Genomic DNA, 14,578 nt, shown 5'->3' with positions numbered 1-14,578 from the left:
GCTGGCCCCAGCTGGCTGCTGATTGGGCTACGGAGACAAACGGGGCGTGGAGGGGCGGTGGCGTCGCTGCCATGGCAACAGAGTGCAACACAGGGCTGCCGGGGCGTCTCCAGAACGTTCCACCTCTGGTGGGGCGGGTGGGGCGTTGCCTGGCCCCCCGATGGGGGGTGCGCATGCGTAGGAGCGCGCTCGGCACGAGAGGTGCTGCGCGCGCACCTGCCTTGCGCGTTGCCCCTGCAGGTTGAGTGGTAGCTGGAGGGGCAGCCATGAGCCCAGGAGCCTTAGGGCGGGGTGCAGACACCTGCCTCAGGCCTGGCCCCAGGGGACCCTGTGGCACTGGAGCGATGGTCTGATCAGACCTAGGGCTAGGAAAAAGGGGAGGGGGAGTGCTCTCAGCGAGGGGTAGCTTCACCTGTGACACAAACACTGCTTTTTCTCCAGTTAAAAATACACTAAAAGGTTTAGGAATAGGTTCAGGGCCTAGGGTTATAGTAGGCAGTTTAAGACGGAAGCAAAAAGAAGTGTAATTTCATTGCAATGAGTTAAAAACAACCTGCAGACGTGTGAAATAGGAGTTTCATGACCAGGAGCAGCTGACGCTGTAGGACAAAGGCTAGGTGAGGGGTGCACCATGGGGAGGATGGAGGGGGCGGGGGCTGGGGGAGTTTAGAGGTAGATTCTAATGAGCCACGAAGTCAGGCGACTCCCTCGGCACCGCCCCGTAGACACACGGCTGCCAGGCCAGGCGGTTGGTTTTAAACTTTGAGTGGACAAAGAAGGAAAGTGAAGTGCAAATGCGCTCCCAGGGATCTGCCCTGGTTGCACCGCAGCGCGTTTCTGTCCGTTTCACAGGACAATAGATTTGTGCAGAGTGAGGCACCTGTTCCCCGTAGGATTTCTTTTTGCCAGACCCCCCCCCCCCCCCCCCCCGCGCGGCCCACCCCCCCATGTGGTATCAACTGAACTTTAATAGTAATCCCTATGCAATATTACAGGTTTTCTCCCCACAATACAACCTGTCAAGTGGCTCCTTAGACGTTACAGCTGCGACCGTTGGGGGTACCAGGCCTCAGATTCTTTGCTGGGGGTGTGGGATCTTAGTTTCTGGCTTCCCCACTGCTCAAGCAGGGACGCAGAAGCCACGTCTGTCCTCCCAGGCATGTGCCTTCGTTTGTCCGTTACTTTTGTAACCTTTCTCATCCCAAATTGTCCAATGCCCTGGCACTGTGCCAAGCATTCCTTACATGGAAACCATTGTGCCTTGCTCTCCTAGCACACCAATCACAGCACGCACATCTCCTAGTGCCACAGGGCACTCTGTTCAATTTTGTTGCTTAGTTCTGGGAAGGCCTGGACTCTTGCTAAAAAGCCTTAGCATAACTCAGTTCGCCTGCTCAGCCTCAGCTGGCTGAACATCGGCAGGTGTGGCTCTAGAGCCCAGGTCTTGAGTGACAGTCCCTCCTGCATCTATCAAGTGAAGTTTACATCAAACAGTCCTGAATGTGGTGCAGGGTTCTCCCTCAGGTTTTTCTTTTGTGCCCAGTGGGCTCTTCTTCCCCCAAGAGCCTTCATTCCATGTTTAACAGACTGTTTCCAAGCACTTCAATCCTCAGCAGTCTTCTCCCAATCATTTGGCTCAATGTTTATTGCCTTCCCATCTCTCTTACAAGCATTTTTGAACCAGAGATAAGTTCAAATTATCTTTGACTCGGCTGCACTGTCACCACTCTTACTGGGAATATCCATGGATATCATGCGCTTTTATTTTAAAAAATCGTTTGTGGCTAGAAAAAAATCCATTTGGTCCTGTCTGAGAACTCAGAGCTGTGAGCCTCTGGATTGTTAATTTGGGATGTCAATCAAGTGAGAAGATCTTGTACCTTCTATTAGGATACTGCAGAGACTCTTTCTCTTGATGTCCTCCTTCGATATCCCTGTTGCTGTTTGTCCCAAAGAAGACACGGTTGCCAAATGTATCCCTGGAAAGAAGCAGGGTTGGAAAGTAGTGTAGGAATTACATGGTCTACCTTTCCAAAGGGCTGTCACCTCTTAGGGTCTGTTACCTGCTCTGGTGACAAGCCTGGCTGCCTGGTACAACTCTGGCTTAGAGCCATCACACAGCAGAGGCTACTGAGCAAGCATTTGGCCCTAAGTGAAAAACCGACATAAAAGATGAATGAACTGAGCCTGCAATATTTTTGAAAAATATCTGTAATCAGGTGAGCATTGATTTTGCTGTCTACTGATGTACGCTTTTCTTTAGATCCAAGCAAGCAGTGATATTGCAGCCTTAGGATACACTCTGATTTTAAACAGTTGTTATGGGGAAAATGTTTATAGTGACTGACTGGTAGGCAGGGAGGCATGACAGAAAAGGGGTAACACATTGATTATCCAGGTGAACTGTTTGTACATTTCAGATGAAAGATCAGCAAATAAAAACAAATCAGGACTGTAGTCACGGCACTGTAACTATAATACTATGAGGCTTTTTTTATATAGAAACTTTGCCAATTGTGGTGTTAGCTAAGGATTTTTTATTGCTCAGAGGCAAAATCTGCTTTTGATTTTGAATTAGGAAAAAGTTTTGAAAAATACCCCAGCAATAATACCGAATTCTGCTCTTTGATCTTGAACTTCAGTCCATGGATCTCAACAAAATTGAAACTTAGATCTCAACCTCCTTGCGACTTGTTCCTTGCCACACAGGAAATCTGGCCTCTGAATTAACCACCAAATGAGGGATATTATGTGATGTTAGCACCACATAAGGCACAGGTTTCCTGTTTTGACCATATACTTGTAAGAAGACTGCCCCAGAAAACTTGGAAGCGTTGGTGAACAACTTTGTTACCGCCATAGTACCTCAGGTCTCGGGCCTCTTTAATAAACTTCTTCAGATTCTCAAATTCTTTATTAAGGATTTGCCCCACATCCATGGGGCACTTTTGCAGAATAATGCACTCAAGAGTATTGGAGTAGACACAGATTTCCCCACACAATTCACCATTCCAAGGGAACCGTTTCCCTTCCTTGTCTTTTGAAGTAAGTATGTTAGCAATGGCCATGACCTTATTGTAATCGGTCTGTGCACCTTTTCCTCAGCTATATGTTTTCTGCCACACGGGATTTTCATTTTTGTTTGTTTAGCTTTAGCCCAGCAGCTTTGGCTTTTTCCAGTAATGCCTATAGTCCTTGGTCAAGTTCTCCAGTTTTCCCCAGACCAAACTTCACTTCTATAGACCTTCATATCCTTTATGCTACCAACATTTTCATGTATTTTTCCTGTGAATACCTCAGGCTCTAAACACAGCCCAAATGGCAGCATAGGGAAATACTACAGCACCTCCCAAAGAGAAGGTTGACTGTGCAGATTTATATAAATGGCACCTGGCAGATCCCAAATGATGTATCAAGGCAAAAACATTTGATATCAGCTATCTCCCCTTCACTCTCTACTTTGAAGTAGGAATGCAGTTAAAGAATGCATTTAATTTGTTTGGGTCTCTGCATAAATGAAGGTTTCCATTTTTTTTTTTCTACAATGGTCAATTAACGTTCCCAAAGCATTAATTACTGTCAGTTTTATTAGTTCTACGATTTCCAGAGCAACGTGCTTAACCCAGCCCTGTTTATCCTATACCTTAGGGTGAGGAGAACTTCCCTAAGTGCATGAACTGCGGGGAAGTTGCACCTTTCTATGGCTCCATTTGGTCGAGATCTTCCTCATGTTCTGGAAAGGAGCCACCTTACACTTTTCCTCAGTTGTTTTGGTCCCTTCCTCCTCCAATAGGTATATTAATTTGGTGAGACTAATAGCTTGACTTTTTAAACCCAATAACATGCTATTACAAATTGTATCTTTTCTAATTCTGTATTTACCCATATATTTAGCTCACATACTCCCTTGGTAGGGATAAAACCACCAACATAAGCCCTGATTTTACTCATTTACCATCTCCTGCAGAGGGCTTTTCTTTGGTGTGAATATCATTGTTTCGGGCACAACACCATCAGCTTCCACATCAGTGTCCGTTTTACACCTGTTCCATTTACTTGCAGGCTGAAAATGTAGTCATCTTCCGCTGCAACATTGCCCACTGAATCTGTGAATGGTGCTGCTGCCCACTTCTGCGGTCTGTGTATTCTGCTGCTGCTTGCAAAGTCTTGCAAAGTGATGTAGTTGAACTACAGTTCCTGTATCATATTCCATATGCCAGGCATTTCTTTTACCATAGGTTGCCTGCTACAGGATGTGCAGCTCTGTGCCTGTTTTCTGTGGGCTTTGACTTCAAGCTGCACATATCTTTCTGCCCTAGGTCTCTTTTTTTATAGTATTTTGGATAAAGTCTTTCATGTCAGAGCATTGCTCACGCTTCATAAGTTTCAGTTTGGACTGGATTATTTTCTTTGTGCAGCACATTCTAATTCCTATGTCAAGGGATAATTCTGTCTCAGAATTTTTTTGTCCCATATCTTGATAGTGGCTTGGTCTCTTACCCCCTCAGCTTCTCAAAAATAGCAAGACTGGGAACTTTAAATCAGTCAGAAAATCTTCTATTGTTTCACCTCCTTCTGTACGCTGATACAAATGCATCTTGTATATGTTTCATTTATGAATGGAGTGCAGTACCTATAACATGGTTTCATAGTTAGTCCCTCTGCCAGAGTTAACTGACAACTAATAAAAATAATCAAGTGCTTCAGAATTAGTTAATGGCAGAAATAAAGCTACCTTCTGACTTCCATCATTTTTGCTGACATACATGGTTTGCAGCTACATGGTGAAGTGCTACATAAGCCTTCTCTAGTGACTGCACCTCTGATCCCTCTAGGTCTCAGACTTCCAGCTTTCACCTTTCATAGACATTAGAGGGCTGGAAGGGACCTTAGAAGATCATCGAGTCCAGCCCCCTGCCCCAAGGGCAGGAAGTCAGCTAGGGTCAAAGGCTCCTAGCAAGATAAGCATCCAAACATTTCTTAAGAGTTCAGAGTAACTGCTTGCACCATCTCTGGAGGGAGTCTATTCCAGGCCTTGGGGACTTGGGCAGTAAAGAAGTTTTGCCTTACGTCCACCCTAAAACGGTCTTGGAGGAGTTTGTGACTGTTGGACCTTGTCATCTCTTGGGACACTCTGGTGAACAGGTGTTCCCCCAGATCCTGATGCACACCCCTGATGTACTTATAGGCAGCCACCAGGTCCCCCAGACTGAGGAGTCCCATGGTTTGCAGCCTCCTTCATAAGACCTATTCTCTTGTCCTCTGATCATGCACGTGGCTCTCCTCTGGATGCTCTCAAGCTTCTCCACATCCTTCTTGAATTGTGGAGCCCAGAATTGGATGCAGTACTCCAGCTGCAGCCTCAACAAGGGTAGTGGGAGGATGACATCCTGAGACTGACTTGAGAAGCATCTATAGATGCAAGCCAGAGTTTGGTTTGCTTTACCAGCTGTGACATTGCATTAGTGGTTCATGTTCATCTTGTGGTCAGTCAAATCTCTTTTGGCCATGGCGCTAGCAAGCGTAGCACTGCCGAGCCTATAAGCATGCTACAGGGTTTTTTCCCCCAAGGTGGAGTACCTTGCATTTGTCGGTATTGAATGTCATCAGGTTTGTATCCGCCCACTTTTTAATCCTATCCAAGTCAGTCTAGGACTTGGGATAGAATCACTCGGTTCTACTCTCAGACTGGGCCTCTCAGCAGCCATCTCCAGTGTAACATGATTCATTCAGCAAGTCTGACTTCTAATCTCTGCAACTCTTCCTCAACTCTGCAACCAGTAATGACAGTGAGAAGTAGTGAATCAACAGCCTTCTTAAAAGGAAAGGAAAGTATTATATATTAAGACAAAAGCGTAGCAGAGAAAACAAATTTTAACATCGTGTATGCTGAAGTTACTAGGTGTCTAACCATCTTCCACATGGGCATGGCACTAGGTATAATCTTCCTACAGACCCCCAAGGTCTCTAGGACCTGAATGAAAGTCTCTTCCCATAATGTACAAACTAGCTCGGTCCTTGCTTCAAGGAGTCTCCTTTAAAGGCTGTGTGGTCTTTTTGATAACTCCTTTTCAAGGAAAAAAATCACTTTTAAACCTTCATATCCCTCTGGTCCCACCACTTGCAAACCAGAGCTTGTCTCTTTATTGGAAACAAGTTATAGATCCTTGAAGGTAACAGCTTTCCCCATTTTTGTTCAGTTTGTGACAAAGTGGTGTTACTTGGGATCACTGTGGCTTTTGTGCTTGGTGTTCCAATAGCCTCCTTTCAAACTAAATCCATCCATATAGGAAAACTATATAACCAAATCTGCAATAACTTAACATCACTATTTATAACATATAATTATTCTTTGATTATTACATAGTAGTTCAGGGTCTGTTTCAGCACCTGCTTTTGTTATTGTTACTGTTCTGGTAACATCACTGATAGTATACCTGTTAGCATACCTTTGGTAGTCTCTGCAACACAGTAGGTGGGTTTCACTTAGATATACCTCCCATTTTTAGCAGCAGTACAGCAAACCTGCAACCTCTTATTCTCTAGGCTTGTTATCTCTGGAAATGTTTGTTTTGCCTGGTTAAATTGGTTCATACTCCTCTACTCCTTGTGAGTTGAATAAATAATTTATATACTATTCATTTATAGTTTATGACCAAAGACACATGATATAAATTAGGCTAGAACACAGTCTACCCTTAACGTGAAATTCATTATGCAAGAACAAAGCAATTATCTCTTCCCTATAATTATGAAATGGTAATGTGGAACCTTGTACCTGCTGTTCACTATTGATTATTTAGTCTAAATGTTGCTTATCTAATTTCATGGAGACTCTTACTCAAACTCCAAAATGGAATTTCTTCCCAAGGTGTAGAAGTCCCAGAAATGGATTGATGCATGGAAATACAGAAAATGAGATCCAGGCATTGTTAATTTTTTGGTTGTTAGGGGGAAGAGAGGCTCTATTAGAAATGAGCTCATTATGAGAGGCTCACCAACATGATAAAGTCAGTCCCCTATTTGCACAGAGTGATGTCTCTAATTGCTCAGACCTTTTTATGGTTTGTGTCTGCTTGAGTTAGAGTTCTTTTGTGTAGATAAAAAGGCTTCTCTAAGAAATCACCTCAGTGCTATAGCACTGTCAGTCTGGAGGGCATTTCCAATGAGATTAATGATGTCTGCCTTAATATTAAAAAACTGTGCATAAATGAGATTATGGTTTCTGCAGAAACCTGCCAAATCTTATTCATTTGGAGTAAATATTATTTTTAATTAAAAGTTTTAAGGTATCTTGTTCCTGAACTAATGAGAGCTACACTGATTTCCCCTAGGAATTAATTTACCTTCTAAATTCTTATTCATTTTGGTGATATGACTATTTAAATCTTATTCAGACTTCACAGCTTTGTTGACCATATTCATCTAGAATGAAAGGTCACTTTGCCATATTGACATCTTGTTGGTATTTATAATGCTCTGTTCTTGCTCAGTTCCATAACTGTTTGTTTAGTTTCCTACCTAACACATTTATTATCAATAACACTGCATGCTTGTGAAGCGCTTGACCACAGCTATATCATTTTGCCATAATTTTTCAAACAGAAAGCAGATCACTCAACACTGAAGTTAAAAAATATCCAAGTTAGAAGTGCAAAGGTAAAAAAAAAATCTAAAACTGTCCAAATACTACATTGTGCAATCACTGAAGGATAAATATAAATGGCTTACTGTATAGATGCACAGCCATCGGTTGCCATTTTTATATGGGGATTATGTTTAACCAGCAGGGATGCTTTAGATTTGGAAGTGAAAACTGCAGTACTGCTCTTGGATACACATACATGTTTCAATAAACAAAGCTTCAGCCTATAACAGAACTGTGAGAGTGGAAGCCAGAACACACACAATAAATGGGATGTTGCCAGCTGGTTTTCCTAAGTATAGAATTATTCTAACTAATTAACACAATTTCCTTGTTCTAAGAATGAGGACTGTAGCTCTTAAATATCAACAGCTCAGGTCACAAGTATATCATAATATATTTTCGATGGTTATAATATGAACGCAGGAGACAGAATTATTGGAGGCCACCTTCTGGTGCTAGATGGAATAAGCAAGATAAATAGAACAGTTGGAGTTTTGTGAGCTAGTATGCACAAATGTCTATTTTCTCAAGCCAGAATTATAGAAGGCTTTACTCAATTGCCTTCTTTCTGATTGTGGCTTGGTTTGTCGGTCTCTAGGCACACAGTTAAACACAGCCACATAAGCACTTCATGATAAATCACTTTATTTAAACTTTTTTTTAACCTCACTGCTCTCGTCAGAAGTGTTGAGATAAATTGATACACAGAATTCTGTGAAGTCTGGTATTTGTTGTTGACAGGGGTTAAAATTAATCTTTTCTTCTCTTTCAGTCTGTATGGCCATTGCACTCTGTGTTGCACTGAGGCCCCCTCTACACATTACAGGAGGTTAACTGTGCAGTTGCCTTAAGACCAGCTACATGTGCAAAGTGGCTATCATGCCATAAAAAGCTTTAACCACCTATAAGGTTAGACTTCAAAAATGGTTGCTGGTTGCTACTGGGCTTCAATTTGCACCTGTAGCAGGGTCTCCTCTGTGACTGGAAGCCCCGTCAGCTGATGGAGCTGCCAGGAGCCGAGGTGCACCACACCAAGCTAGGGCTGGCAGCCTGCAACTGAGGGGACTCTCAGCCCCAGCAGCTGCTGACTCCATGTCCCAACACAACGTAGACCCAGAATCCCACAGTTGTGGACACTGGGTGCCAGGACCCACAGCTGTTCCTGGGGGTCTTGGGGAATCATGGCTGCCATGAAATCCCAGGGTTGGGGGTGCATGATCCCCCAGGCCCATGGGTTTCACCCCCACCCTGAGCATAGGCACCAATTCCATGGGTGCTCCGGGGCTCAAGTACCCACTGAAAAAAATTAGCGGGTGCTCAGCATGTCGAGTGAGCCAGGTTGAAGTACCATGATGCCTCTTTTGGGCATATGCAGAGCTCAGCATAGGAATGCAAAAAGAAAACCAAGCACCCACCAGCAAAAACCAAAGTTGGTGCCTGTGCCCCCAAGGATGGGAGATCGCAGAAGCCGTGATACCCCAGCCCCAGGGGTGCATGGGGCACCATCCCTGCTGGGAGCCCCCTCAACTGAGGGGGCTCCTAGCTGCAGAAGCTTGCTCCCCATACACCAGCAATAAGGCGTGATGGGGTCTAGTGTGCAATTCCACAATCACATCTGCCATGCATATGTGGCATAGTAGGAATAGATGGAACAAGCAAGATGCAATTGTGTGGATCACACATTAGATCCTACTGAACATTTACCTGCCCGTGTAGAGGGGGCCTCAGCGTTCTAAGGTCAAGGAACCCTAAAAGCTCAAAGTAGAGCCATTAAAATTACTTGCTCAATTGACTTTCAGTTCATTTGAAACTGAGCTGGGGGTTTGCTGAAAGGTCAACTGAGTCCAGTTTGTACTGTATCTCCAAGCTAGCAAAGCTTCACGTGGTTTGATGTTATGTAACTAATGTTTCACTCAGCCCTCCTGCTATCTTTATTTAAATGGTTCATCACCGAGCCAAATACTAAAGTTCCAGCTCGGCTAGCCTTCTGTCCGTACTCTGTTCAGATTGCCTGTTGATTTCAATGGCTGTTTTGAGTAAGAATGCTGTTACTGAATTGGACCACTGTTTAAAACATTTCTACCCTATTCAAGTTCAGGCTGGAACAATTTTCAGAGTATATGAAGCAATGTAGCTGTCTCCAAGTCTGGGTGCAGCCCTGTAACGAAAGGGCACTGACTGAGAAAAAAAGGATAACTCCTCAGCAAAGGGAAATCTTATGACTTTCCTAATGAAGTTTAATCTGCATCATAAGACAAACCTCTTCTCTCTTCAGCCTTCTGATTGACACTTAATGGCTCCTGCCCTGGTTATGATCTTATAGATCTCTGATTTCACACTGGTTAAAGAGAGGAGTTATTGCACTGAAATGACGTGAGGTACACAGATACAAACCCACAGGTTTTGAGAGTAAGTTGGGGCAACTCCACTGAGCTGACACTTTGTTAGAAGAAACAAAGCCCTTACTTTAGCCAAAATCTTCTATTCCCTCCCAGTATCGTACCAGACACTTCTCCAATCCCAGAATCTACAGCAGAGAACTGCTGTCTATATATAGTTCAAGAGACAATTTTGGAACTCTCTGTATATGTCTGTTCAATATTATTAAATGGTGCTGATTTTCCCTTTAAAAGAAAACAAGTAAAATGATGTAATATTTTACATGCATCATGGATAAACAAAAAACACTTAGAAATCTCCATTAGCTTATGCATTATCAATCATTGTTGCATAAACAGAATATACATTGAGACTGACTAAAGATAGATTCATCATTGATTTCTACAAGTTCTTGAAATCTTCCACTTATAACTTACATGCAGACCCACTTCCTCCCACCACACATGAATTAGAAGATTATCAATAATTTACAAGCAAATAAATAATGCTTATATACTGCAAGCAGGGCAACAAATACCCTTTAGACTGCATCAGAGGTCACCAGCCTGTGACATGTATCTTTGAAGACTTCCAAATCCATAAGACTGCAGCAACGTAAAGTGAACATTAATTTTGTTTCACCATTGTTTTTCTTCAAGACACATACCCAATTAAAAGATTAAAAGGTCAATGTTTGACTGCGTTTACTTATTACAGCGGAGGTTTTTAAAAAACAAATGCATGGTGAACACAGGGATTGCCAGACTGGCTCAGACCCTGGTCTAGACAGTCCAGTACCCTGTTCCAACAGGGGCCAATTTTTTCAAAGGAGACTACTAGAAACTCCTCGGTAAGCAGAATCGAGATAATCTATTCCCAGGAACATCTTGTCCTAATCATGAATAGAGATTGGTTTAAGACTTTAAGTATGAGGCTTGTTTCCTTTCCAAAATTTTTGTCAGCATTAACTATTATCATTCTGGGTATTGCTTTATTCATACAAATAGCTAATGCTTTTGAATATTAAATAAATGGTTGGCATCAATGGCATCCTTTGACAATGGTCCATGGTCTAATATTGTGTACAAAACCTCCCTAAATCAATTTTAATTTGCCACCCTGAAATGTGATTGACTGCCCCTTGTTATTTTTTTATTTTTTTTACAGTACTGCAGTGCAGTATGTAGTTTGGTAGAGAGATGGAAATACGTAAACTTTTACTTTTTAAGATTTCTACTTCTTGGCAGCTAAGTCCTGGTGCCAGACAAATTGTTTGCCATTCACTTCCATAAACTCAGGATTTAGTCCAAAGAAAAATTAGTTTAAAGGAGCTGTACTGCAGACATCTAGGTAGCTGCTGATTTATAAGCAGCTCTGGTAGCAGGTTTCAAGATGTTCAGAAGCAGAGAGGAACTCAGTTCATGACTCACTTCCCTGAACTGTGCCCGGATCATTTTGCCATTCCCTTGGCTGACCTAAGAATAAACATAGATGTTGCTGAGCTTGAAGAGCTGATACATTGTTTCTTAAATACAGATGGCAAAATCCTGTCCTCTGACAGTGGGAGAAGAGAAATGCCATCTGAGCAACCTCTGCTACTGGTTTATTGACCTTCAGGACTGGTATTTGTATTTTTGAAGATTGGGGCACTATGATGCTCCTCTCAATAGTGTTTTGGTGCTAACAGCAGCATGTCTTAGCTGACAGAGAAGGCTGCACACTCTCATAAACTTGTGCACCAAAATAGCAGACTGTACTTCACAGGCAGACATGTTAGCTGGTCATATCTCTTGGCACTATATACAGATCTTACGGTGTTGTTTGCACTGGGGATGTGGGGACCAAATACTCTCCAGGTTAAATAGCCAAGACTCTACTGAAGTTCAGCTGAGAATTTGGCCAGCCTCCTCCTTTGGCAGCAGTGCAGCACAGGTGAGGATTTCACCTTGCCCTAAGATCTGGAAAAAAACAAAAGTGAAAAAAAACTCCAAAAAAACCAGCAATGCACATTCTCATGGATACTGGCTGACTGGCTAGTAGAGTTAATTTACCTGACAGCAAAAGAAACACAGTTTTTGTGGCAGTTCAGGGCTTTGGACTTTAGTGCAATGTTTTGCGTGAACTCTCAGATGTGACTGCAATAGAGGTTGTTTGGAGTTCAGCTGCCTAACAAGCTCCTGACCAAGTGCCTGACTCCCAGGAGTGAACCTTAGAAATGTACTCTGTGTAGTAAGCAGTCTAGGAAGATATTTGAGTCTAAGGTAGATCGCTGGACTTGAAAATGGCCAAAGATCTTCAGAGATTAGCAAAAAATATTAAAGCTACAGTAATGGTGGGCATATAAACATATGCACACAAAGGATGCCCAAATTGTCATAACTTGAATTCACAGAGTTTGATTCTGCAAGTCCACAGAATAATAATTAATTACTGACAAATAGTAAGACTTACAACATAACAGAACACGAGTCTCCATAGTAGGTTAACATCTGAGGCTTTAATATTTCCTAAGGACAATTGCTTTTCTAATTCCATTTGATGTGACCTTCTGTTTCTAAGCTTTTAGGGGAAGTTGAAATCCTGCTAGTCAAACATTAAGAATCATCATATCATATTATAAAATACTTTTTTGAATGGTCTCTGCAAAACTGCTAGTTGCAATAGATTAGCTGGTTCTTCAGATCAGTTCCACTCTTTCATATTTCCATTTACTAGAGAGCAATGTCAGTCAAGGTTGAAAGTAATTTGAGAGGATTCAGTCAGCACAGTGCCCAATTCATAGTCAGATTTGTAAGGACTCAGCTGTTACTATTTAGATTTAAAGTTACTGGTGAAACTGAAAATGGCATGTCCTTACTTCCCATGCTTTAACATTTAACTGCTAGTAGAAGTGCTGACCTCAGAGATACATGGAGTTTTCAAGGACCTCAAATATATTTTCAGTAGAATAGTGTGGCCTTTTGACAAGGTTGGTAAAAAACTTATCTTAAATTCAGATACAGAATGTTTTTGTGGAAGCAGTTTATTATAAGCGCCATAAAAGTAAAATAAAAGTGACATGTCAAATAATGCCAGAAGTGGATAATTTTTCTATTATTGTATTAAAAATGCAGTAAAATTAACGTCTTCAACCTTGCTCTGTGGCTTATATGAGTAATGGAAAGAACTTGCAAATTACTTGAAAAATACTGTAATATTCACTGATGAAATTATCCAATGAATGTTATTCAACTAGCTGTAAAAGCAACTCCATTCCATCAGATGGTGGGTTTATTTAAATATTGACATACTTTGATTCATGGAAAGTTAGATTAACTTCCTGCTTAACATGAAACTAAAGACGTTGTCTCCTGCACCGGTGGGACACTGGTGTAGGTACCAGTTCCAAAGCAATGTGAATCTCCACTACTCTGCCCTCTGGTAATATGCTAGCAACTAGCTCTTGGTTATGCCTACTTTGTATTATCCTGGCAGACTATAGTGTAAAAAATCTAGGGAGTTGCTGGTCTGTCCAGAGAGGGGAGATAAGTGGAGAATTTCTTGAAGACTCCACGGGACCTTGCCATTCAGCTATGAGTTAGATGTCTGCGCTGTCGGCCAGTATAATACATCTGTTGCCTATAATGTGGATTGGATTTACAGGGCCCAGGAAGCCTCTTCTAGTCCTAGAATCATAGAAAATTAGGGTTGGAAGGGACCTCAGGAGGTCATGTTGTCCAACCCCCTGCTCAAAGCAGGACCATCCCTAACTATCATCCCAGACAAGGTGTTGTCTAGCTGGGTCTTAAAAACCTCCAAGGATGGAGAGTCCATCCCCTCTTTAGGTAATCTGTTCCAGTGCTTTACTACCCTCCTAATGAGAAAAAATTTTCCTAATACCTAACCTAAACTTCCCTTGCTGCAACTTGAGATTGCTTCTTGTTCTGTCATCTGCCACCAAGTACAGTCTAGCTCCATCCTCCTTCAAGACACACTTCAGGTAGTTAAAGGCTGCTATTAAATCCCCTCTCAGTCTTCTCTTCTCCAGAATAAATAAGATCAGTTCCCTCAGCCTCTCCTTGGAAGTCATGTCCCCCAGCCCCCTCACCATTTTAATTGCCCTCTGCTAGACTCTCCAATTTGTCCACATCCTTTCTGTAGTGAGGGGTTCAAAATAGATTTCTTTTGGTTCAATCCTCTAATTTGCCTAGGTATCTCTGAATCCTACCTTCCAGTGCATCTGCTACTCCCCCAGCTCGGTGTCATCTGCAAACTTGCTGAGGGTGCACTCAATGCCATCTTCCAGGTCATTGATGAAGATATTGAACAAAACTGGCCCCAGTCCATTCATCCAACCCAGGCTTCCTTAGCTTGCTGCAAGGTTTTGGGAGACCATTTATCAAAAGCCCTGCTAAAGTCAAGGTATATCATGTCTACTGCTCTCCCTGCATCTGCAAAGCTGAATCAATCATCTTCTTATAGATAGGGATCTATCTAAAGTATGATGAACTGAAGGAAAAATTGCAGGCTGCTCACAGCGCTAGCTGCCATTTTTGCGGTTGCCCCCTCTCC

This window comes from Alligator sinensis, unplaced genomic scaffold (genome assembly GCF_000455745.1).
Source record: "Alligator sinensis unplaced genomic scaffold, ASM45574v1 scaffold60_1, whole genome shotgun sequence".
NCBI classification, from domain to species: Eukaryota; Metazoa; Chordata; order Crocodylia; family Alligatoridae; genus Alligator; species Alligator sinensis.
Note: the sequence above shows the minus strand (reverse complement) of the source record.